The sequence below is a fragment of the Saimiri boliviensis genome, chromosome 9 (assembly GCF_048565385.1).
Source record: "Saimiri boliviensis isolate mSaiBol1 chromosome 9, mSaiBol1.pri, whole genome shotgun sequence".
Classification (NCBI taxonomy): domain Eukaryota; kingdom Metazoa; phylum Chordata; class Mammalia; order Primates; family Cebidae; genus Saimiri; species Saimiri boliviensis.
In genome coordinates this window covers 75,780,876-75,807,095 of record NC_133457.1, presented here as the reverse complement: position 1 = coordinate 75,807,095, position 26,220 = coordinate 75,780,876, and the positions used below count along the sequence as shown (strand labels likewise).

Genomic DNA, 26,220 nt, shown 5'->3' with positions numbered 1-26,220 from the left:
TAGGGACGAGGTCTCACTATGTTGCCCAGGGTGGTCTTGAACTCCTGAGCTCAAGTAATCCTCCTGCCTTGGCCTCCCAAAGTGCTGGGATTACAAGTGTGAGCCACTGTGCCAGGCCAGGAAGACAGTATCAATAACCAGCCTCCTCAGAGTTCTGGTTGTCTTCTCACACATTACCTGGGTTAACTAATCAAATTAAATCTTCCCACCAGTTGTGAGGGAGGTAATACTTTTATCTTCATTTTGCAGTTAGGGAATGAAGGATGCACAGAGAGCTTAAGTGACTTGCCCAAGGCCACACAGCTAGTGGCTGTCCAGCTGCCCTCTTTCATATCCCATCTACGTGTGGGTTTAAGGTTCTATTCTGCTGCATTTACAAGCATGTCCATTCCTATACTGCTTCCACATAGTTTTATTAATATTTACTAACATTTTATATTAAGTTCTGATAACTGCAGGCAAGTCTCCCTCTGTGTTCTTTTTCAAATTAGTCTTTACCTATTCCAGAGACTTTGCTTATTTATATTAGGGTCTCCCAACATTGGTATCATTGGTTCTTGGGTCTAGATTTTTTGTGGCAGGATCTGTCCTGCTTGCTGTAGGATGACGAACAGCATCTCTGGTCTCTACACCTAGACTCCAGACATTGCCAAATGTCCACTAAGGGCAAGAATCACTCTTGGTTATAAACTATGGTTCTGTATAAGTTGCAGAGTCAGTGTAGTGTAGGAAATTTCACAAACAGTTTGGTTTGAGTGTTGATTAAAACCCTGTCAAATTTATAAATTAGTTTTGGGAAGAATCACTATCATTATAATATTGAGTCTTCTCAAACAGGCATCTTAAATGTTTCACCTCAACATTTTCTCAATCTCATTTCATGTCTTCTAATAACATTTTATAATTGTCCTCACAAAGGTTGTGTGCATTTTTTGTTAAATTTATTCCTGGTCATCTTGTAGTGTTTTGCTATGATAAAGAATTTTTTTTCTTTTCTGATTCCAAGAATTGGTCATTATTGCTATGAAAGAACATTAGCACTTTTTAATGTGTTTGTTTATCTTACATATGAAAATCTTCTTGAACTCTTTTATTAATTCTAATAGTCTGCACATCTTCTAGAATTTTTTTACGTAGATAATTATATTGTCTGCAAAATAACCGCAATGTTGACCCATTGTTTAACATTCTTACACCTTTAAGTTCTTTTCCTTATCTCATTGCACTGATTAAGACCACCAGGAAAATACTGAATTCTCTCAGGGACGGAGGGACACCTTCATTTTGCAAGCAAAGAATCAAAGACTGGGAGCTGTCCAAGGTCATTCAGTGAATTAGAACAGAGTAAAGTTTGTAAGGTAAGGTTTACAAACTTCTTTTTCCTTTATTCCTTCTTGCTGCTTTTGTTTTGATTAATTTAGTGAACACAAAAGCAATTTGCTGTTAGAACTCTTTTCATTTCAAACCTATTAAAGCCTTAAAAGAAAGTTACTTACAGTCTTTTGTACCTGCAGAGTATAATGCATCAACACACTGATACTGACATAAAACCTCTGTTATTCTCTCATTATAAAAGCATGTCAACTCTCTAATACCTACTAGTCTGCAAGTATGTTTCCTCTTGGAAAATGGCTGAGGTAGTGTCTTCCTGCTAGTAAGAGATATTAAGAGGATCTGAGTTCTATAATAACAATAGCTATGTTTGATGGATCGTTTAAAATGAAGCAGGAACTGTGATAGATACTTTACAAGTATGCCCTCATTATGTCTTTATAACAATACACTAAGGTGTATATTATTATCCCTGTTTTACAGATGAGGAAACTGAACTTCAGGGTAGTAGGTAATTTGCCCAAGGCCTCTTGTTTCTAAGTTTGCTGAGCCTGGACTCAGACATGGATTGGACACCAGAGTAAATGGCCTACTTGCCATAGATCTTGGTCATTGGTAGGTGTACACACATAAAATTAATATTGGATGAATTCAAATTCAGTTTGATGGGTCTAGGAGTTAATTCTTTTTCTTGCTTTAGCTTCAGCAAATGAAGTTGTCTCCTAGCATTACTTCCACATAAATACATACAAAGTAGGAATAGATTTGATTTAGTAAATGCCTCCAATATGCTGGGCACGTCATGCATCTTATCTCTTATCTGTGTAACGAATTTGAAAGGAAAGTCTTGTTAGTGCCACTTTAGGGAATAAGAGACGGGTTTGTGGAGATTTAGAAACAGCTAATGAGGAGCACAGCTGGGTTGCACACTGCTTCTTGTACCACATCAGCCTGAGCAGTTGGCCTGTGAGCCCAAAGTTCTGTTTGGATCACACTAGATTCTCATTTGAAAAAGTAGGGTCCAGGAGTTGCTTTTTAAAGAATCATTTCCATCATTATGCAGTATGTGGAACCAAAGAGGGGCTTCTATAAACATGAGTACATGTTCCCAGACAAAGGAGATAATATCGATGACGAACAGCCGTTATCTAGAACATCTGTTAGGCTGTTTCTCCTGGTTTTAAATAATGCACGGCCTGCTCTAATTCAGGTGTGCTCTGAAAACCCAGCAGCTTCTCCTGTGATTTCTGTGATCCCTGGGTATGAGGAATGAGAATATCTGTTGATCATGGAGTATAACACTTAATCAAGCACTTTGGCTGCAGATCAAATTTTCTATATTTTTAACTATAATTATAGCTATAACCAACACTACTTATCTTGCTTTATAATTTACATAGTGATTCCACATTCACTGTCTCATAAGCATTTAATCCCCAAAATGGCTCTGCCTGGCAGTCATTAATATTGTCCTCACAATAGTGTTTTTGAGATTGCCCACATGTATCAACAAAGAGAGACATCCAAGGAATATTGTTCTTTGAGAAGAATGGATTTTTACAATATGGTTTAATGTGGTACTGTTTTAGTTGAATTGCATTCAGAAAAAAAGATGAAGGAACATATATTAAGCAGTTAGCGGATATCTCTGGGGGTATGAGTTTCAGAAAAGCTTCTTCATTCTCTTTTACATATGCCTGAATTCCTTTTATTAGTTTTTAAATTTACATTTTATACATGTAAAGGGTTTTTTGAAATATATATTTTACACAAATACAAAGTCATACAGCTATATTGTTTAAAAAATTGTGCAGTCCCATAAGGTTGGTAATAAGAGAGGTATTCCACCTTGTCACTCACTCCTACCGGTATTAGAAGGTAACAACTCTGAACTCATAGAGCACCATTTTAGGGATTAGGAGACTGGGGTTCATAGAGATTTGGTAACAGCTAATGAAGAGCAGAGCCAGGATGGATATTTATTACGCCATCCCAAACTGAGTGGTTTTACTGTTATTTGTTATTGTTCAGTTTTAGATATTATATATTGACTTCCTGCTGGGAAAGATGAGGATTCAGACCCCTTCCATACTTCCATTCCATCCCTCATCATTCCACTGTGGTCATATCATTAGTCACTGTGAGACATGCACATTATTATGACTGTAGGTCAATATCACTTGCAGCCAAGCCATACCATGTGCTGTATAGACTTACATTTCCATTCATGTACAGCTTCTCCCCTGAAGTTAAAATAGTCTATTTTTTTTAAAAAAACATTTGATTGTTATTAAAAGAAAATCACCCATTTATTTTCAAGCTTTCTTCTGGGAGCCTGTTTCTTCTCAAGATGATGCAGGACAGGGAAGCTTCCAAATTGGGACTTAGCATGGAAGGGTTCTTGGCTTCACTCAGGAAAGGATTCAAGGTCAGTGGTCAGAGAAAGCAATTTTTAACAACTGCTGGCTGTCTTAAAGGCAGTGTGCCCAACATCAGCAGTGAACACTGGCAGCTGTATTTATACTCACTTTGAATCACATGCTAATTAAGAACTGGGTTATTCAGAAGTTTCTGGAAAGAGGCAGTAAGTTTCAGGAACCATTTAAGTTAACTTCCAGGCTGTTGCCATGACCTGTTGCAGTGGCATTTACAAGATGTCGTGGTGCTAGTGGAAGTGTCTTCATGGTAATGAACACTGAGGCCAACTGGAGGTTGCTTTTGTTGCTGTCTGCTGGTTTTGGATGGCTTCTTCCCTGCATTTTCTTCTGCCTAGATCCTGCTTCCATCAGTGAGGTTGTGACTTGAAAATAAGTCCTGCCAGTCTCCTGCCTCAGGAGATTCAAGTATTTTGGGAACCGTTTTATCATCTTTATGACACCCCTCCTGGATGTCCCCATCCTCCTGTCCCAAGATTGCAGGCCTCTCTGCCGACCTGCTTCCCCTGGCCACCCTGGAAGCTCCCTGAACTGTAATTTGGTTCTTTCTGCTTTTGGGATAGATCTCATCCCAAAAGAATGTTTTCTGGATCCCACATCTTTCCTTCTTGATTTACTGCTCCTTCCCTTGCCATTCTTGTCTTTTCAATTTCCCCTTCTTGAAATCATTTTACAAGGGTTTGAGGAAGAAACGGTAATCAATACTTGTATTTGGTATTCCAGGTTTCACTTGAAGTTCTCTATATTTTATGACCAGAAAAAAAATAAAGATTTTTTTTTCCATTTGGGTAGAGAAACCTGTATTTTCAAATTCCACTAGTTTAATTATTCGGTGCCTTGTCTTCCTTGCTGGGTGCACCATTCACCAGGAACTGGTAAAATCCACTTGGGGAAGCACCTCTCAAGTTGCTTTCTGCAAAAGGGTGCCTAAAAAAGACACAAAAGTCTGGCCTCAAAAGTTTGAAAATGTCTTTATTTTATCCTTGCACTTGTTGACAGCTTGCTGAATTCAGAATTTCAGGTTGGAAACACTTTTTTTTCTAGCTTTGGTATAGGTGAGAAGTCCAAAAACATTTTGATTCTTAATCTTTTGTATATAAGATTTTACTTTCTTTATGGAAATATTTAGAGTCTCATCTTTGTTTCCAGTAGTCTAAAATTATCAAGTAATAAGCCTTGGTATAAATCTATTTTCACCGATTTTGAAGGATATTTGATAGGGGATTGCAACCTGGAGACTCATGTCATTCCGTTCTGTTAAACCTTATTGAGTTATTTATTTACTTTAAAAATAATATTCTCCTCTCTATGTTTTCATTCTTGAACTTTCACTGGTAATTAATGAGCCTCCTGGACTGATCTTCTAATTTGAAAGGTGTTTTAAAATTTAAATTCTAACTCTCTTATTTTTTTTTTAAAGAGCTTTTGTAATACTTCCCAAACTTCTACTGAGTTTTTTTTCTATTATTATATTTTTAATTATTATTTTTTTAAGAGACAGAGGCTTGCTATGCTGCCCAGGCTGGAGTGCAGTGGCTATGCACAGGTGTGATCATATAGTGCACCACAGCCTTGAACTCCTGACCTCAAGTGGTCCTCCTGCCTCAGTCTCCTCAGTAGCTGAGACTACAGGCATGCGCCACCATGTCTAGCATATTTTAAAATTCTTAAGAGGTCATTTTTTGTTCTCTGATTGTTTCCTTTCTACAGAATTTTGTTTTTGATTTACTGATATAATAGCTTATTTTGATTTCTCTGAAAATATTAATGATACTTTTCTGGCATATTTTTTTGTCTTTCTACATGGGGTCTGTTTCCTCTAATTTACTTTCTGCTGTTTTTTTCTTGGTGATGGGGGATGCATTTCATGTTAGAGTCTTTCTTATATGTCTGGGCCTCCTTGGCTGTCTGCTCGAATTTAAAAGTGGAGCACTTTTGAAAAGTGGATTGGAAATTTTGTGCATGTAGTTGAAGCTTATCACTTATGGGTTCCACTGTGTGGTAATCTTTTCAAGTCATCATAGGAAAACTCCTGATGTCAGGATTTAGGTCCTTTCTCTTGTGTTGGTCAGATTTCCCAGAGAATAATCTTATTCCCTTTTGGTTGGTATATTTAGTGGCCAGCGAGTCTGGTGGTAAATAGGGTTGAAGGTTCCAATATTCAGTATAGAAATTCCACAGAAAACTATTTGTAGTATGGACACCTGCCCTCCCATGTGCCTGGTATCCCCCAGGCCAGAGACTTTCTATTTTAATCTCCAGAAGAGTCAATCTCAGTATTCTAACAGAGTGAGGGAGATGCGGCTCGCTGAAAGTTTATCTTCCTCCGTAGGTTTGCATCCAATCTCCCTACTTTCAGTTCAGGCCCAGCTAGGCTCCCATTCTCTGGAGTAGGTGCCTCCAGAATTTTAGACTTCATGAGTCCTGACGTTTTGCTTCTGGGCACTTCCATGACCAGGTTAGAGTTACCGTTCTCAGGTGTGCATGAGTCAGTAAGTCTGCTGTTTGCTGCAACCCCTTCATCTGCTCTCCACTACCTCCCACAATCTACTTTCCCTTTCTCCTTGTCTTTTTTTAATCCCTCCTGCCCCACCCCAACCCACTTTAAATCATTTTAGAAGGGTTTAAGGAAAGAGCACTAATAAATAACTCTGTTTAACCTTTGAGGTATAACTGGAAGTTCCCTATGTTTTATGACCAGATTAAAAAATATTTTTTTGTTTTGCATTTGGGTAGAGCAAACTTGTTAAAATCCTACTGTTTTAATCATTGTGTGACTTGTCTTCATTGTATGGGTACACCATTCACTAAGAATTGGTGAAATCCAAGTGGGGAGTGAGTTTTAGTTTAATATAACAAGAAACAAAACAGCTCGGTTTTTCCTTCCTTCCTTCCTTCCTTCCTTCCTTCCTTCCTTCCTTCCTTCCTTCCTTTTCTCCTTCCTTCCTTTCTTCCTTCCTTCCTTTTCTCCTTTCTTCCTTTCTTCCTTCCTTTTTTCCTTCTTTCATTTTTCTCTGTTGCCCAGGCTTGTCTTTCACTCCTGGGCACTCAGGTGATCCTCCCGCTGTTACCAAAACACCAGGGGTTTGGTCTAGGTGCCCGTGCTCCCTGCACAGAAAACCAATCACTGAGACAATGAGTATTACCAAGGAAGAAGGCTTTAATAGGGTGCTCCAGTCAAGGAGATGGGAGCTCAGTCTCAAATCTATCTCACTGACCAACTACAACTGGGGGTTTACATCATGGGGAAGGAATGTAACTAAGTGTGGGAAAACAGGAATTCTGGAGGGGTAAGGAAGAGGAGTCGGTCCACAGGAAGCAGGTGGTCAGTTAGGCAATTATGACGGGTGAAGGGTCTGGTGTCTCATTGTCTAGATGCAGTGATCTGGTGAGTTTCAGTTCCTTGATCCTATCTGGGAGGTCTGGCAGTTGTTTTTCTGAGGAAGGGATTCACATAAGACAAATGCGTTTCAAGCTTTAAGACCAACAAAGTCAATTTTTATGTTTATCCACAAAAAACCCCCCAAAAACAAAACAAACAAACAACAAAAACAAAAAACAAACCAATGAACAGCAATTCTGTGGGACTATTGGGCCAGTTTCACCACCTTAGCCTCTTGAGCAGCTGGGACTATAGGTGTGAGCCACCATGCCTGGGTTAGCTCAGTATTTTTCAAGTGATTTCCATAATTCATTAGTAGGCTGTGAAATTGGTTCATTGGATTAAGGCCAGTTTTGGTGTTTTAACTAGTGAAGTTGAACAGACTAGAACAAAATAGAGAAAAATAGAAAATATCAGGTTTGTTATATATGGTAAGGGTAAGAATTATTTTATAAAATTGTTTAATATCTATATTAAAAGCATATGTGTATTGCATTGTGATACAAATCTCATAGCTTATTCCAGAGAAGGTCCAAAAGCATTTGAAGGTCATGCTTTTGCTAAAAGTTATTGAACTTAGCTAGAGAATTTTTGATGTTTGCCTTTCCAACCAGTTGAGTCAAATTCAATTTAGAGGTTGTACGACATTCCCTAATCTGAGGGCTCTTGGAAAATTTCCTTAATGGGTTGATGAAGAAAGTAAATGGCTCTTGGGCACTAGGCATTTTTGTCTGTTCACATGAACCTTTCACTCTTCTATCCTAGCTCAAGTCTATACTTCACTATCCCAGAGAGACTACCACTTGGCTGTAGTTGGTGAGAATTCAATCTCATATCACTTGTCTCATGAGTTTTGATTGTAAACTGGGCCATACCTCAGCTAATTTCAAACTAGAGCCCATCTAAGGACAAGCATGATTCCAGTGGGACTTTTACCTTCAAATTTAAATGAATCTCGGGATGGTATTACATTGTCATGTTGGAGGGGTGTTTCCTTCATTGAAATCTTGAGATGATATGGCCTACCGTAGGAGAAAACTGTATTGCAATTTTGATTTTTTTAAGTCACAGAAAATGTTATTTTCTAAAAATGACTGCAACAATATTTTCCATTTCACATGCTCTTTCAGGATTTTGCTCCCCCATCAAGAGGTAGCATTTTCATCCCTTCAGATGGGCCTTTGCAATGGCCTCAATGACTTAAGCATGGTGGAAGTGGTGCCACGTAGCTTCCAAGGCTGTGTAGTAAAAGGTTATACAACTTTTGCCTGGCTTTCTCTCAGGATCCTTGTCTTTAGAATCCAGCCACCATGTTGAGAAGAAGACTAGGCCCCATAGAGAAGCTCCCATAGAGAGAAGCCGAGGAGCTCAGCCTTCGGCTCAGCTGAGATCTCAGCTGACAGGCATGTCAGTGAGTTGGTCCTTCAGTGGTCACTGAACTACCCCAGCTGATACTGTATGCAGCAGGGGTGAGCCATCCTCACCAAACCCTGCCCCAAATACAGATTTGTGAGAAAAATAAATGTTGTCTTAGGCCACTAGTTTTTGGAGTTACATTTAAGCAACAGTGGAGCAGATTAGGGTAGAGCAGGACAACACTTAAGGAGGACAGATTAGTGACAGGCTATTGTAGGTGATGTGTCACCTACAATGTCCATCATGGTTCCCGATTTACTAATAGAATTTCTATAATAATGCATCCGCCTAGAAAACTATGTTTTCTAACCTCCCTTGAGGAGAAAGTAGGCCAATGTGACATGAGTAGGAGTTACTGGGCGGAACTTCTGGGAAAGATCACTAAAGGGATTATTCAATGGGGAGTTGTCTTTTTGCTGTTGTGCCTTTCTCCTTTTTCTAGTCATGGACTTGGAGATAGTGGATGGCTCTAGAGGCATCCTGTGACCATGAGATGACTTGAAAATGGAGGCTGTAGTCTACCAATGGCAGCAAAAAGAGAGCCGTAGCCTGGGATTGATGATATGGGGAGCCTTCAAACCAGCCCTGGAATATCTCCAAACTTTAATGTGAGCGATGACAGACAGCTCATCTCTTTGACCCACTGTGATTTGGTGTCTCTGACTAGAAGGCCAATGTCAGCCTAACTGATACAGATGGGCACTAGCTGAAATCATCAGATTGGTGGTGACTCTAAGAGTTCTACTGAATGTTAAGTAATACTAGCTACATGAGATTTGATATCTCCAAATATTTAAGATCACCTGTTTTGCTATACATCACTTTGCTTGTGTCACCTCATCTAATCATGAAGCAGACTTAGACCATTATTAACAGGGGTGTTCTTAGCTCCCATTTCATATAAAAGGCAATTGAGAACCAAAGACATGTGGAGAATTGACTCAAAATCACAAAGCTGAGTGACAGAGTGGGCTCGAGTTCCATTGCTCCAAGTCAGAAGTTGTAGCTGTTTAGTGGAAGATGGCATGTAATAGAATATAAGGAGGGATTGAGGGTCACAGAGAATTGGGATTAGGTCTGCAAATGATAGTGCTTTGATCAGAGGGAAGTCACAAAAGTTCTTTGTCTCTTCACTGGTAAAGGGAAAGCTAACACCATCTGCCTTACAGGGATGCCATGAAAACTAAATGGAATAACACCTTTGTGGAAGACTGTGTTTTCTAAAAATGGCCACAGCAATATTTTCAATGGCCATGGTTGCCTTCAATGTGATTTTGATACTTTTCCCATCAAGAGATCAGCTCTGTGTTCCACCCTCTTAAATCTGAACTCAAATGTATGGTGGAAATGACACTGTGTGACACTACGGCTAGGTCATAAAAGGTGACACAGTTCTCACCTGTTCCTCTTGTTCTGTTTGCTTTTGAAACCAGCCACCATATTGTGGGAAAGCCAGAGCAGCTCCTGGAGAGGCCCACGTAGAAAGAAACAGAATCCTGGCCTCCCACCCTGCTTGAGGTCTCAGCCAGCACCAACTCACCAGCCACAGAACTGAACCACCCTGGAAATGACGTCCTAGCCTCTATTTGAGCTTCCCCAGTTGACACCAGATAAAGCAAAGATGATGTTTCTCACTGGTTCAGGCTGACATGCCAGATTCATAAACAAAATAAAAGATGTTTTTAAAAAGCCACCAAATTTTGGAGTGGTTTATTTATGCAACAGTGGATATATGGGAACAGATGTACAGCAGTGTCTGCTGCCTAGTAGTACTCGATGGGATTTCACAGTGGTTATTATTATTGATATTATTCTTATTATCTAAACTGCATTCTTTCCTCCTGACCACAGTGAAGATGTTTGGAAACGGGACCGAAAAATCATAAGATGGAAATCTTTTTGGAGATTTCTCTACAGACTCTTAATGAAAAATGTAGGATTCTGACTCATGATTACAGTTCAGTGCCCATGAAATTGTATGAACAGAAAGGGTTTCGTGTCCCTGTCTTATCAATTCCTCATCTTTAGATTGGTAAACATCCAAACTACTCAGACGTGATATTTTCTCCTGCTATTGGAGGTTTCTAGGGGAGGGGCTGCAACTTATTCATCTAGGGGCAGGCAAGCCCCTAAAACCCTCCCATGACTCCATGGGGAGGCTGAAGGAAGTTCGAATGGAATCATTGGTCCAGTAAGGTACCCTGGACCAACCAGGGGAACCACAAACACCACCGAGATTATGACCAAGGTGGCATGGACGGCATTGTGGGGACTGGATTCTGAGGACAGAGATAATCAGACTTCAGGGTTCTTGTCACCATCTCTGCTGTGAAGGAAACAACCTCTTCTGGCTGGGGTTCCTTTCACAATCAACTTTGATAGGCTTGTAGACAGCTATTTTGTATTTCTTTTCCTGGGCTGGTTCTACAAACTTAACTTTCTTCATTGCTCTTTGCCAAATCTCCTCTACCGTTTTTTTTCCTCAAACACTTTAAAGTGAGAAGACTAAATCTAGACACAATTAGAGCTCAACCAAGCCCATTTAAAACAGAAGCGTGGATTCTTGACCCCTACATGTCATACATGTGCAGGTACCCCTAAGGGCGTCATCCTCACATGCTAGCTTTATAACTTTTATTGAGCTTAGGGTCCACTATGACTCCCAGATTTTTTCTGTTCTCTGATATCTGTGCTCTTTTTTCTCCTCCCAATTGTTACTGGTTGGCATAGTGTAGCCAATCCCAATTAATACACTTGGCTGACAGGGCCCTCTGCGATTCTTACCACTTTTCCGGCTTAATTTTGCTATTCTCCTTCTTGTTCATTATATTCTTGGTATACTGGCCTTCATTCAGTTTTTTAGCCTGGATAGCTCTTTTCTTTTCTTTTTCCTTGTTCAATGTGCTTGGCATTCAGTAATCTGTAGAAAATGCGGTCAGTGCCCCATTCATATCCCCTTAGTGTTCACTATCAATGGCTTCCTCCTCAAGCACATATGTACATCTTCACCTGGGGCTTCCTGGGGCTTGAGAAGTATGCTCTACTGTGGGTAGGGAGGGCTGGAGGTGGGGATTGGATGCGGGGGGTGAGAGAAGGAAAGGGTTGATCCATTGGAAGCAGCTCTCAACCACTGATGGATGGGAATTTGTGGATCAACAATACATCTTCATGTATTACACCATCTCCCCAAATTCCCACGCTGGAAGGACTGTGCCTCCCTTGGTCATAGCACTAACTTGCTCATTGGCACTCTTCCTCGCCTTGTTTCCTCACTCCCCTACCCATGTTTCTTGAAGTCATCTCCCAAATAACTACTTACACGCCAATCCCTGCCTCAGATCTAAGGGTTTATTGTATGTTTGTGGTTATTAGTAACAGCAGAATGGCTATGGTAAAACAAAATGTCTCAACCAGGCACCTCACAAGATGCAACCAGTTTCAGTTCATAAAAGGTGTTTTGCAGTTGAAATATCTGGTTATACTCTGAAAGGATTCACATTCATTCATTCAGCCATTCAGCAAATATTCATTGAGTGCTTACTCTTAGCCAGAGGTAGGGATTTCAGCAACAGAAGTGGCTGCCAGTGGTTGCAGATCTGAGTTAGAATTACTACTGGGAAAAGAGGGAGGTAGCCCTAATTCCGGGAAATGGAAAGGCAGCCCCAAGCCCTTCCCACTCCACTGTCTCACTCCATTTCCCTCTTCCTCCCCTCAGCATTCTGGCTGCTCCTCAAAAAGAACTCAGTCAGCTGCCCCTTGAAGTTTTCCACCTTCTTCATGAGATCTTCAGATCTCAACCCTTTCTCTTTAACAGCTGCTCCACCAATCTCTTAGCCTGAACTGATTCCTCAGGGTGAATCAGCTTATCTCCTCTATCCCCTCTTCCAAGCGTTTAGTTTCACCTTCCTCTGCTTTGGCATTGTCTCATTTATTACCTAGATATGTTCTAGACTACGGCATGGCACATGCTTATTTGGAAATGTGCCTCCCTTTCTAATTTGTAATAGACCTACATGGTGGTTGTTGTTGCCACACCCATATCCCACTGTCCTTACCACTTCGGGGGCACTGGCCCGGTTTCCAGCTGGCTGCACCTGCATTTATTGATCTGAGCTTGACTTCCCACCCAGGCAGCGATCGCCTGCAGAGATGACAGGCTGGGTAATGGGGCCTTTCAAGGCTGCTTCCTTTCCCTATCCCACCTTTCTATTCCTCTACTGATGTTTTCTTCACCTTCCAAATAAACCACCTGCAGCTGAATCCTTAATTTAGGATCTGCTTCTGAGTTAGCCCAAACAAAGATTTAGTTTTAAATTTATAGTTAATTTTAAGCAAAATATATGGATTTCTATTTCATGTTCCATCAAGTACAGACACTATATCCTGTTTCTTTTTTTTAATTTTCTTTTGCTTTAAGTTCCGGGATACATGTGCAGAACGTACAGGTTTGATACATTAGTATATAAGTGCATGGTGGTTTGCTGCACCTATCAACCCATTATCTAGGTTTAAAGCCCTGCACACACTAGATATTTGTCCTAATGCTCTCCCTTCCCATCCCTCCTACCCTCAACAGGCCCCGGTATGTGTTTTTCCCCTCTCTGTGTCCATGTATTCTCATTGTTCAACTCCCACTATGAGTGAGAACATGCGGTGTTTGGTTTTGTTCCTGTGCTAGTTTGCTGAGAATAATGGCACCCAGCTTCACCTATGTCCCTGCAAAGGACATGATCTCATTCTTTTTTATGGCTGCATAGTACTCCACAGTGTATGTGTTTGACATTTTCTTTATCCAGTCTATCATTGATGGGCATTTGGGTTGGCTCCATGTCTTTGTTATTGTAAATAGTGCTGAAGTAAACATACATGTACACGTGTCTTTATAGTAGAATGATTTCTATTCCTTTGCGTATATACCCAATAATGGGATTGCTGGGTCAAATGGTTCTAGATCCTTGAGGAACTGCCACACTGTCTTCTACAATGGTTGAACTATTCGGAACGTGTTATCAGTCCATTCAGGGATTCAACTTCTTCCTGGTTTAGTCTTGGGAGGGTGTACGTGTCCAGGAATTTATCCATTTCTTTTAGATGTTCTAGTTGATATGCATAGAAGTGTTTATATTATTTTCTGATAATAGTTTGTATTTCTGATTCTTTATAGTCTAAGATGAAATATTTCCCCTTCCTTCTTTTCCATCTTCTCTCTACTTTTCTCTGTATTTTCAGTTCTGTCTTCACTTTTACAGTGTTTATGTTGCCAGCATTTACATTCCATAATAACACCTGAATAATCTGTTTTTTTTTTTTCTGTAAGTTGGTTCTAACAATTGAAAACCAATCAACTAAGTATAGATTATTATGCCTTTATATCTACCTTGAATTGCCAGGCCAAGTGGTGTTACCTGTTTTTCTTGATGAGTTCCATGCCAAGAGTCTTACATGACTCAAAGGAGAACGTTTCTAGCACCAAGGGCAAATGGAGTCCCCTTGTTGCACACCATTGATTTCAATCATGTCACATGGTAGTCTGTTTTGAAGCAGGAGCTTGATTCTCTTGTGCAGTTTCCTTTCTCTAGCACTCCTCTTAGCTCAGGTTTTGCTTTCTGCAGTTTTAGTTACCCGCAGTCAACTGTTTTTATATTTGGAGAGAGAAAGAGAACACACTCACTTAATTTTTATTACAGAATATAGTTATACTTTTTCTATTTTATTATTAGTTTTTGTTGTGAATCTCTTACTGTACCACATTTATAAATTAAGCCTTATCATAGATATGTATAGAAAAAACAGTATACATAGGGTTTAGTACCATCTGCGGATTCAGGTAACCACTGGGGCTCTTGGAACATATTCCCTGAGAATAAGAAAGAACTACTATGATTTTTTTTTCTTGTAGAGATATTTCACTGTATCACAGCTATTTTTAAACTTCTTACTGATTCTGTCAGTTGGTTTCATCCCAGTCTTTCATAAATATATTCTTTGTGGAGTCTACTTATTTTCTCTTTTGACTTGGATTTTTGCTTTATAGACCTACTTTACAACTTTCACCCTTGCATTTTTTTTAGTTGCACTTCAGGGCTAATTCTACTTTTTTTTTTTTTTTTTTTTGTATGCTGCTCTTTCAGTCTCTTAATTCCTATTCTTCTTTGTTGTGTGCCTTAAGTAATTTCCGTGGAAAAGATTAGTAGATTTACTTTCTGAGTCCTTGAATGATTACAAATGGGCTTATTTTATCTCAGATTTAATAATAGTTTGGTTGGGTATAAAATTCTTGCATATGTTAATTTGAGTATAAAATTATTGTAAATTAATTTTCTGATAGTATTTTTTTGCCTTGTCTAATAACACTCAGTATTTTTGATGTTAATATGAGCTTCAAGCCTTTGTATATGACCTAAATTTTCTATCTTTAAGTGTCTTATATTTTCTTTATATCCTTGGCATTCTGATATTTCATAGGTATGTACACAGTTATGAATCCTTTTTCACTCATTTTGCTGGCTTGCTGTGGGCCATTTAAAGATGGAGACTCAGATTAAATTCTCTGGTATCCTTTCTTCTCGTATTTCATGTCTTTGATAATCCCCTCCCCACTACCCTGCTGTCTCCGCATGTCATCTGAAACTGCTAATTCTCAGATCATTTTCCTGGATTGATTCTCTATGCATTGTACCTTCTCTATTATCATTTTGGCCATTGTATATTTGCTCTGGATTCTAGGAAATGATCTTGGCATTATTTCTCAACTCTTCCATCTGATTTTCAAAACCAGAAAACATATTTTTAATTTCCAAGGGCTCTTTCTTATTTCTTCTTCCATTTTTAGAGCATTCCATTTTTGTTTTGTAGATGTGATATAATCTCAAATCCTTCTGAAGTCACTAATTAGAGTTTTTTTTTCTTTTTCTTAAGTCTTCTTTGGTTGCCTCAATTGTGTCTGTTTCCTCCGGCATCATTTATTTCTATTTGTTTGGTGCTTCTACTTCATGTAGTAGTTAAGAATTCTCCATATTCCTGGAGATCTGTTTCAGCGTTCATTTTTAAGAAGGAGGACATGAACCCATTTTTCTAGGTAGCTGGTGTGCGCTGTTGCTGCCATTAGTTGTGTGGCTTGGGTGGGGTGCCTGCACGAGGGTAGGGCTACCTGACTGACAGGCTTCACATTAGAGAGAAAAGGCAGGAAGGAGGTTTTGGGCCCAGGGACCTCCAAATGCCAGAATGAGGATGGCATGGGCATGGGTGCTGGTGCACACTCTAGGAGTCCTGACTCCTAACTCCTAGAAAGCATGTTCAACTCAGAAAAGAAAGCTTTGTTGCCGCTGTTGTCTTTCTCTTCCGTAAGAGCCAGAGGTACAAGCTGGGTGGGCGGCCTGCCCTCTTTGTGCTCAGGCTTGGAGGAAAAGTAGGGCGGGGTGTAAGCAATGAATGGTGCAAGTGGGTTGGGAGCAGGGTTTCAATTCCTCTCCTCTTTGGCAGCCCTTTTCCTCACTTGCTCAGCCCTGGTCTGCTGGCCGCGGCCTGCGTCCTGTTGGCAGGGTGGCCCTTTCCCTGCAGTCCCCTCCTGTGCCTTCTGAGCCACCATTTCCCTCACACAGGCTTGTTCGTCAACACACTCTGGCCACTCAGGCCCTAGCGTTATCTTTTAGAAACCTCTCACCCTTTCCTTCTTGATTTCCTGTTATCTTTTGCTCTTAAGAGATTTTTATATTTTGATTCCTCCATATCATGTTCAAGGTATCTTAGGAGAAGACGAAGACACACAGTTTGCCCTGTCTGTATCTACAATTTGCCCCTTTTTGAGATTTCTACTTTGGATTAATTTTCCTTGCATTAGAACAAGTTCTGCTTTTGGCCAAGCTCAGATATAGGAGATAATTTGGTGCTCCTTTCAACGGATGTTTAAATATTTGTTCATTTGAGGAGAGGTGTCTGGGAGGGGTGCTGGGCAGCAACGGCTGGTGGTGGCTTGGCGGGCCCCCGCCGTCCCTGGTGACTGTGTCCAGTCCCTAAGTCACAAGCCCCAGCCCATAAAACAAAAGCGCGCTCTCAGCCAGCACCACCTGCTCTGGGCGAAAGTTCACTGACCGCCTGTGTTACCTAAGCTTGACCCCTGGGAACTCTGATTTCCTACCCCTAGAAGCTTATTTTAAAAATCCCCTTTGGCCACACTCGCTGAGACATGGTCTGGTGAATGCAGTTTTCTTCACGTGACTCCATTTCCAGTGGCGTTCGGGCATCTCTCATGGAGAGCTCTCCCACCCACAGGCACCTGTGCGCACGTGGGTTTCCAGGAGAGCCCAGCGGGGAGCCCCGTTCGCAGCGTTTCAAGCCCTCCTCCTTCGTCCGGCAGAGCCTCGCTGAGATCCACGGCTCTGGGCCTGCGCCCGCTCTTGGCTGCCTTTCCAGGCCATTCAGAGGCCCATTGTTTGCCACAGCCACACTCGAGTCTCTCTCGAGCTGTGCCCATTTCCAGCAACTCCGAGCGGGGTCACCAATTAAAGGGGGAAACAAAACGTTTCCTGAGCCGGCGGCCTCTGGCTGGCTCTGCTTCCTGCTGCTGGGTGAGTGCGGGGCTCCCGCCGGTCCGGGGTGTGTCCCTCTCTACGTCTTCATTATTCCTCATTAGCTTTGGTTTCCTTTCTCCCCCTCCCGCTTTTACGCGTCTGTTATTTCCAACCCTTTGGCCACACAAAATGAGGGGTGCCCTTTTCCTGTCGCCTCGGGAGTCACTCCTCCTTCGGCCGTCACCTGCGGATGCCGGGCGATGGCACTCGGCCACTTCTCGGCCACAATGGGCGCTCTCAGAACCCGGGCGGCGCGGCCTGGGCTGGGTGCCAACATGCCACAGCGAGGCAGCTCGGCCTGCAGAGGGGCGTGAGCCTGGCAATCAGACCCTCGCAGAGCCGCCGCCGACTTGCTGTGGGGTCTGGGGCAAGTCACTTGACCTCTGCTTAGCTCCTCGTCCCGGAGAGGAAGTCAGGATGGCTTTACTGGGACGCTGGAGGAATCGCCAATGAAGGCAGGATGCCTCCTGGCCCAGTCCTGCAGACCCACTGCCAGCCTCTTGCATGGGTGGTTTTGTGTATGCTCTCAGACATACACACACACACACAAATACACATGCACATTCGTAGACACACATGCAAGCATGCATGGATTTATGCATTCATATATGTACTCATAGACAAAAACATAAATACATATGGACACAGACATACATTTACACATGAGCACACATGAATATCCACATGCAGACACACACCAACATGTGCACACCCAGGTACATAAATATTCCCACAACCACACAAACACATTTATATACAGACATATACACTTTTAATACAGTTACACACATAATCACACTTATTCTTATACAAAACATGCACATACGCATAGACACACAAACACACATTTACACACATACACACTCATTTACAAATACATGTTCACCACATCGAAGATACATGTAAGTGTGTGTGCATCAGAGTTTCCCAATGAAACAAATATAAATCAAACACAATTTCAACTTCTCTTTATGGAAAGAAAACAAACAGCTTGAAGTCCCTGGGAATTCACCTGTTCTTCTCTGGTTATAGCACAGTCAACAGTCCGTGGCCCGCATGTGCTAGTCACTGGGCCAGGCAGAGTGAGGCATATGACAAACAGCCGATGTGCTCTCAGGCCCTGGGGACTTACGCTATTTGGGGAACACGAGCCAATGACTAAGGGCACTGATGTGCTAATGCACTCTGGTAGAAGGCTTATGGGAGGGTCCATCTATGGCATAAAAGATGGAATGTTGCATCCTGCCAGAGAAGGAGGATCAAGGAGGGCTGCATGGAGACGGGGGCTCTTGATCTGGATGACCCCGCCAGATTAAGGCAGTGTATTCATTTTGCTGAGCTTGGTGTCAGAGCTACAGACAATGACCCTGACTCCAGACATGCATGTGGAATGTGTGGGAAAGAGCAAAGGGTCCCATCAATTCATTCTTCTTTGAACAGGTGGCTTCAAGTGCCTGCCATGACCACAGTGGGTTGTGGGATTCTCAGCTACATCTGGGCTGCCGCAGGCATCAAAGCTGGAGAAACAGAGCTGACCGCCACCCGAACACCTTCACACCTAGCCTTGCTCCATGTTCTCCGTGAACTCCTTGCACGGTTTTCTTCTAGCTGTGTGTCTGTGGTTACAGCCTGTGTTATTCAAAGGTAGTTGCATCAGTATTTCTGTCCCACATGGTCTTCTGGGAGCTGGCCTCGTTCCTACCAAGAGGTGGAGTCTCTTTCCCTCCCCATGCACAAGGGTATGGCTTTGTTGACTACCTTGGTGAATAAAATGTGTGGTCCTGAGGCTATGCTGTGGAAGGTGGGAGGGTGTCCTCATGGCTTTCTCTTGGCAGCCTGGCACACGTGGGAAGTCCAACTGTCCTGAAGCTGCGGTGCTGGAGACATCATGTGGAGAGACCACGAAAGGACAGGGAGAGACACTGGGGTCAGGGAGGAGCCTCTACTGGTCCAGCCCCAGCTGTTTGTGTCTCCCCAGACCTGTCACCAGCTGTGAGCAAGGGGCTTTCTGATGACTCCATTTCAGCCTTTGGGCTGCCCAGGTGATGCCCAGCAGAGCAGAGGTGCACTCTTCCTGCAGAGCCCTATGCAAATGGCATCTTCAGGAACCAATCAAACTTGCCTTTGGCTTAAGCCACCAAGTTTTGTGGCGGTTAGGTATCCAGCAACAGACAACTGGAGCATCATTTCAAGCAAAAGTTTGGTCACGTTTGCCCTTAAGGGCTGAGACAAACCTTGCGAAACCTTGGTTATTCTTGGAGGCCTTTTTCAAAAGGCAAAGTCTTCACATGTGGACTTTTTAAAAGTTGCAGTCCTCCTGAAAGCACTGGAGAGGAAAAACGCAGTGGATCCTTCTTCACATACAGGTGGCGTTATCTAAACACACAATCGTACAAACCACCTGCCGTCCTGCCTTTTCATGAACTTGGCTTCTTTTCTACCGGGTGCAGGGAACACAACCATTAAGCATAAATGATACTTTCCCTGGGCTTAGAAAGTGTAATAAAATGAAAGTGACAATCTTGGCATATTTGGGATTAGTTCTTGAATCTCTATGGTTCATTCTGCAAGGCAGACTGACCTCCCGGACTAGCAAAGGGGACAGCCCCTTACAGCCAGGGATCCCTAGAATGGAGAGCTATCTGTTCCATCTGCTTCATGACGCATGGAGTTAACTTGAATGTGAAGAGAGCAGCCTGCTAGTCAAGACATGGGAAGTTAAGAGACAGGATATCTTGACTTAAAAATACATGTTTAAAAGCATTTCCAGTACACCCTAGATGAGCATTTTCATAAAATACAATAACAGGCCAGGTATGGTGGCTTAATCCTGCAATCCCAGTGCTTTGGGAGGCCACGGTGGGAGGATCACTTGAGCCCAGGCATTGGAGGCTGCAGTGAGCTATGATAGCACCCTGGGCCCAGCCTGGGCTGCAGAAACAATAAAAATACAAATACAATGCAACAGCAATGAATTACTAAGAAAATGAAATAAAAACATACACTAAAATTCAAGTCTAAAGTTATTATTAGATTTCACAGACCTAACGTGACTCTGCTGAATTGTTATCAAAGTCTCTAAGTGGCTGCCCTCCAAATCTCCACAGATCTCACTGCGGGTCAGCACCAATCTTCAGTGTCCCGGGACCACTCTCTGACTAGCACAGGTCTAGAGAGCAAACAGAAGCTATTTTCAGGAAGGCAGGGTTGGAATGGGAAAGGTGCACAGGAAAAAACCATAAAATATGTGGGACCCAGCTGTAAGAAGTTAGGGACGTGGGCTGTCTTCAGCAGGGGACGTTCCAAGACAGAGGATGTTAGGGTTTCATACAGACTGACTTTGTTGACTCTTTGTTTTTTAGCCTGAGTTTGATCTTACGATCAGAGAAGAGTCTCCACTGGAGAGAGGGTGGACAGGGCAAGAGGATGTGTAACTCCTGGCATTCGGCAGAGGCTGGTATTAGGGCTCCCTTAACTAAAAAGCAAATTCTATTTCCAGTCCTTCAGAGACACCAAGTAGGCTCCGAAGAGCCTGGCCAAGCACAGAGTCCTCATCCCATGGTACTCTTCTTGGATGTTTGAACCTTGGAGTTGCAGGAATTCTGAGGATGCTTCAGTGTGTGTGTGTGTGTGTGTGTGTGTGTGTGTGTACGCGTGCTTGTGTGCACGCACATGAGTGTGTGTGTATATGTTGTATACACCACCCAGTATCCAGCGATCAACTTTCATGATGGAATGACACTTGTAGCATGGCTGACAGATATGTCTCTTCCTTCTTGGATAATGTCTGTTCTAACACATGTCATCTGCGATCCCTTAGAATCTTCATGTACAGAAATGGTTGTTGCCTCATTGAGTTGGTGGGAACAGGATAGCGTCTGGTTGACAGCATGGGCTGTGCAGAAGGATGGACCCTGCAGGTAAGTCACAGTAGATCTTGGCCATGTTTGCAAGTATGTTACTTAAAAAGTTCCTATTCTAATGCTTTTAAAAGTTTTCATGATTCACATCATTTTCACCCCTCTTGCATTCTGCTGTGCTTTCTTGGGTGGAAGGGAAAAGCATAGCCTTGCAATTCACAGGCATCACGCACATCCTCTCTTGCCATTATTGCATCTCACGGCCCTCAAATCTTTCTGATGTTTTGTTACTACTTACAGCAATTTAGGGTTCTTATAGCATTTCAAATCTCAATATTTTGGTAGGGGGAGCCTTTGTAAAACGCTCATATATTTGTGCCAGTTTAATAAAGTATGCTGATACCCAGAAATTTCACTTTCGTCATTTAGACCAAAGGAATATTTGTACCTATGCAAGTAGCAGTATGTGAAAGGAAGTACATTATGGCAATTTCTAGAAAAATACAAATTTAGAAACACCCTAAATAGCCATCGAAACAGAGATGGACAGATAAACTCAGATTCATTCATACAAAGGGATACTCTCCGGCAGTAAAAAAACTCAAGACAGATCTGTGAGCGGGAACATGGAAGGGTCTCAAGACGCACTCTTGAGCGAGGAAACCAATTTCCAGATAATACACCCAGCATGATAGCGTTGCTGAAGGAATCAGAACCTCGTAAACTCTAAAGCATGACCACAGGTTTTCTAAGGGTACACTCTTCGTAGAAAATAATTTGTAGGGCTACATCCGAAACAATGAGAGTCGCTCCTGTAGGTAGGAGAAGAGGAAGCAGAGTGGTGGTGCTCAAAGGGGATTTTTAGCCTCATATGTAATTCTTGGAGTGTGTGTGTGTGTGTGTGTGTGTGTGTGTGTGTGTGTGGTATGCGTGCTTAAACGAGAAAATATGACTTATGCCTTATTTATGTAGTAATAAAGTCATGTCAGAACTCTGGGTATCCTGATGAGCATGACCATCACCCTTGGCAATATCTATCTGAGTAAAAGCCAAGTAAGATGAGAGAAAGGGACAAGAGCACTCACAGAGCAGTGCTCAGGGCCAGGGACCGGGACTCCAGCCGCTAGAGCCTCTAGCTGCAGCCCCACCCTGCAACCCACCCAGCCTGCAGCAGCGCTGGGAGGTTTCCTGGGCTTGCTGCCAGCTGCGGGGTTAGGAAGTTAAGAGAATGAACCCTGGAGCCAAGCCACCTGGCTTCTCGTTTTTCCCATCTTTCTGAGCAATGTGTTCTCTGGGGAGGTCATGCAGCCCTCAGTGCTTTAGCCCCCTTGAGTGTCGAGTGGGTATAAGAATATGGGGGTGTTGCGGGAGTTAAATTATCATATGACCACACCTTTAGAATGGTACCTAGGACAGACATGTCTATGCAAATATTATCTGCTCCTATTAATCTTTAAAAGCTTTTTTCTTCTTCCCTAGAAGTTTCTTTAGGGACTCAGATGTTTAATTTCCGCTAAGATCAAGTCAGCTCCAAAGCCTCTTCCTTTATTTCACATCCTTGATAAGTAGCACCACAGGAAGGTTTAAAAGAAAGTCAGGTCCAACATCTTCTTGTATGGATGGAGAAACTGAGGGCCAGAGACGCAAGTCTCATGACTGGTCCTGCAGGAAGTTAGCAGTAGAGCCAGCCCAGACCTCCTCCCTCTTAGCCCCCTGGTCAGCTCTGTGACCATCAGCACCACACACTCTGACAGAGGAAATGTGGGAGCTGAGCCAGGGGCTGTGGCTCATTGTTGGATTCCTAGCACTTTGGGAGGCTGAGGCAGGAGGACCGCTTGAGCTCAGGAGTTCAAGACCAGCCGGGGCAACATGGCGAAACCCCATCTCTACAAAAAATTTCCTGTGCGTGGAGTCTTGCGCCTGTAATCCCAGCTACCTGAGAGGCTGAGGTGAGATCACCTGGGGCTATATCGAGCTGGGATGACGCAACTGCTCTCCAGTCTGGGTGATGGAGTGAGACCCTGTCTCAAAACAAAACAAAATAAATAAAAAACGAAACAAAACAAGACAAAAAAAAAAAAAAAACAAAACAAAACGAAAAACAAAAAACAAAACAAAACAAAAAAACCCAGGAAGCTGGAATTGGCTTGTGGAACAACAGAAATGGAATTTTTCTCAAAAGACTGACGTATCACACTTTGGAAAATGGGCAAAATACTCCTGCAGCTCTGGCAGTGTTCTGTGGAGTCCTCAGTTATGACCGGGATAATGGTACAGACAGGCTTGACCCTGCTGGTGCCACAGAGCAGGGACTGTGGGAGCCTGAGGGTGAGCTGTCATGGCTCCAGGACAGGACGGAGAGGAGACAGCTCTGCAGGAGGCTGGAGATTGAGATGTGCTCATTGCAGGCAGGCAGCTGCCCTTCCCGTGGATGAGAGCAGCCCCCTCTCTTCTTCAATATTGACCCACAAAGAAAAAAAATCCATCTTAATACTTTTTCAATGGATAATGAAGCAGTTTATTTAATATTATTTGGATAACAAGCCTCCACACGAACTGGATTGTCAGTTGTCTTAGGGGAAAAAAGATTTATTGGTTGGTAAATATTGAGAAAGAAAAGCTGATAAAGAACAGTTTCAGCTGCGGCTTCTGCCCAGAGCAGGAGAACAGGCCTGTGTTGTATTTTGGGGCCCTGGGAAGGCAAAAAATTGTGAATGTCTTTCTTTGTTGGTGTGTGTAAAAGTGGAACCCGCTACAAATAATTTCTTATTTCTCGTCACATAGATTTTAAGTTATGTAGCTTCCCTACCTTGTTAAGTATTAAAGCGGTCTTGTTTAAGGAAAAGGCACTTAAATAATGAAGCTTATGTATCTTGTTTTCAGACATCAATATCTGGCTTTGAGTGGCACAAAGAGATAAAGGAATGTGGACTCAGACCTCACTGGGATGCTTGGCAATTCTAATTCAACCCCAGACTGCAAATGGACACGAAACTGTTGCGACTTTTGTTGAAGAGAAGGATGGGTGAGCACGTGGTGCTGGGAAATTGTATTTTCTTCTTCGAGTTCTTCTGTTTCCAAATATTTAATCCTACTGTTCTCTTCTCTAGTGAAGGTCACTTTAGTAAACAATCTCTTTGCTGAAATTGCTTGGGGCAGCACAGAAGCTGGATTCAGAAGCACGCAGGTCTGGGGAAGCAGGCTTTGGCTGGCCTGATGCGAGGAAAGACTGCCATCTCGTGGTCAGCTGGACCCTGGCACCTCGGTGAGGGTCCAGGCTGCAGAAAACCGGACTTGGGGAGGAAAATGTGTTGCAAACTGGATTTCTGCCCGACAGTGTGGATGCTTTTAGAAAACACCCAGAAAAAAGCTGAATGCCCCCCAAGATAGGCTTCAGTGAATCCTCTGCACGTGTGTTGACATCCCCTGAGCCAGACACAGCTTCACCCGCACTCTGCAGGCTTCGTGAAAATGAGGTAGAAATGTAGGGAAAGCATAATCCCATGAAGAGAACAAAGAGCTGAACACATATCCAGTAAATGCCTCCAGCAGGCCTGGCAGAGAGAACACCCAGGCTGAGCAAAGGGGGCATAACTTGTATCAAAGATAGGGAAGTAGCCTCTGGGGCCTCAATCAGCAGGGCATCTGGTCAGCCCCTCAGACGAAGTCAGGTCTGAGCAGGCAAGGTCCATGGATCTGATTTATTAATCTTTTCACAATCAAATAGAGTCTGCTTGTAAAAATGTCACATGTGCTGTAAAGAAAAAAAAAAAAGAAAAAAAAAACCAAACAACTTAGAAATGTACAAAGACGAAAATAAAAGACTGGAAGTGCCCTCACCTCAGGGACACATTATTAACACGTAGGTGGCCAATTTTCTGGACAAATGGAAATTAAAAATGCACTGTTACATAATTGCAATAACACATTGTACTCCTCTATTCCATAACCTGCTTTTTCATTCAACACTATGACAGAAACATCTTTCCAGGTCAATAAGTAAAGGTGGGCATCATTGTTTTTTACCAATTGCATAAAGCTAACGGTATGTAATATTGACGCGACACCTGCTGTGTGCCAGGCATATACATGATCTTGTATAGTCTCACAACAACTCTTCTGAACAGGAGTTTGTATTATGCCCATTAAGCAGATGAAGAGACTGTGGCACAAGAAAATTGATTAGCACTGCCAGGGTATCTGACTTCAGAGCCCATGATCTTGACCAGTAGGCTAGAAATGAACCATAAGTTATTTACCAGTGTTTCGATGATGAACATTAAGCTATTTCCTACTTTTCTGGTATAAACAATAAGACTGCAGTGAAACTTTAGGGCACATACATCTTTGCACCTTAGAGAGCTCTCTCTAAGTTAACCTGAAAGTGATGGGGTGTAGGGTGTATTGGTCAAAGTATATCCTCAATTTACGCTTTCATATTTTTATTTCCAATAAACCCAACGTAAGTTGAAAAATTGTAAGTAAAAATGCCCGACTTCCCTCCAGGCCACATGTGCCAGCTCACACACCCACCAGCTGCACAGAAGAATTTTGAGCGCCTCATGACCTTGCCAACACTAGGCTTCCTCATCATATTTTTTCTTTTTTTTCTCCTTTTTTTCTCTTTGGAAAAAAATAGCCTTTGAAAAAATTGTAGGCACAAGTGTAAATTGCACGTATGCTTCACCCAATGTAGATCCACCCAGTGTTACCCTTTTGCCACATCTGCTCGCTCTCTATAAGTTTTTATGAAACTTTGGAGTTAGCTATAGACATCATAACACTTGATGCCTAAATACATTGGTGTGTGTCTCGTAAGAACAGAGACACACACTTACCTAAGCATAATATAATCGATACACTTGGAAATTTTTACATGGTTAAAATACAACTTTCTAATACAAAATCCACATCAAGTCATTGAATAAAGACACTTTTTGACTTAAAATGAGATTACATCCCAATAAACACATCATAAATTGAAAAATTGTAAGTAAAAATACATTTAATACACTAAATGTTTGCTGAGAATGATCATTCTCAGCAAACTGACACAAGAGCAGGAAATCAAACACCGCATGTTCTCACTCACAGGTGGGTGTTGAACAATGAGAACACATGGACACAGGGAGGGGAGCACTGCACACTGGGGTCTGTTGGGGGGAAATGGGGGAGGGATGGGGGGTGGGGAGGTGGGGAGAGATAGCATGGGGAGAAATGCCAGA

General features: G+C 42.4%; 2 long non-coding RNA genes across 2 annotated transcripts in view; both read left to right on the top strand.

Annotated features, from left to right (window-relative positions):
* LOC141585668 (uncharacterized) overlaps positions 1 to 24,788 on the top strand; it is a 38,657-nt gene extending 13,869 nt beyond the window's left edge. Inside the window, exons 2-4 of the long non-coding RNA XR_012519281.1 lie at positions 20,956 to 21,055; positions 23,879 to 24,020; positions 24,106 to 24,788. This is a non-coding gene — a long non-coding RNA (uncharacterized LOC141585668). The remainder of the gene's footprint in view (positions 1 to 20,955; positions 21,056 to 23,878; positions 24,021 to 24,105) is intronic.
* LOC141585669 (uncharacterized) lies at positions 1,103 to 10,263 on the top strand. Its single transcript, XR_012519282.1, has 2 exons — positions 1,103 to 1,358; positions 9,999 to 10,263. It is a non-coding gene; the product is annotated as an uncharacterized LOC141585669 (long non-coding RNA).
* Positions 24,789 to 26,220: the final 1,432 nt, after the last annotated feature.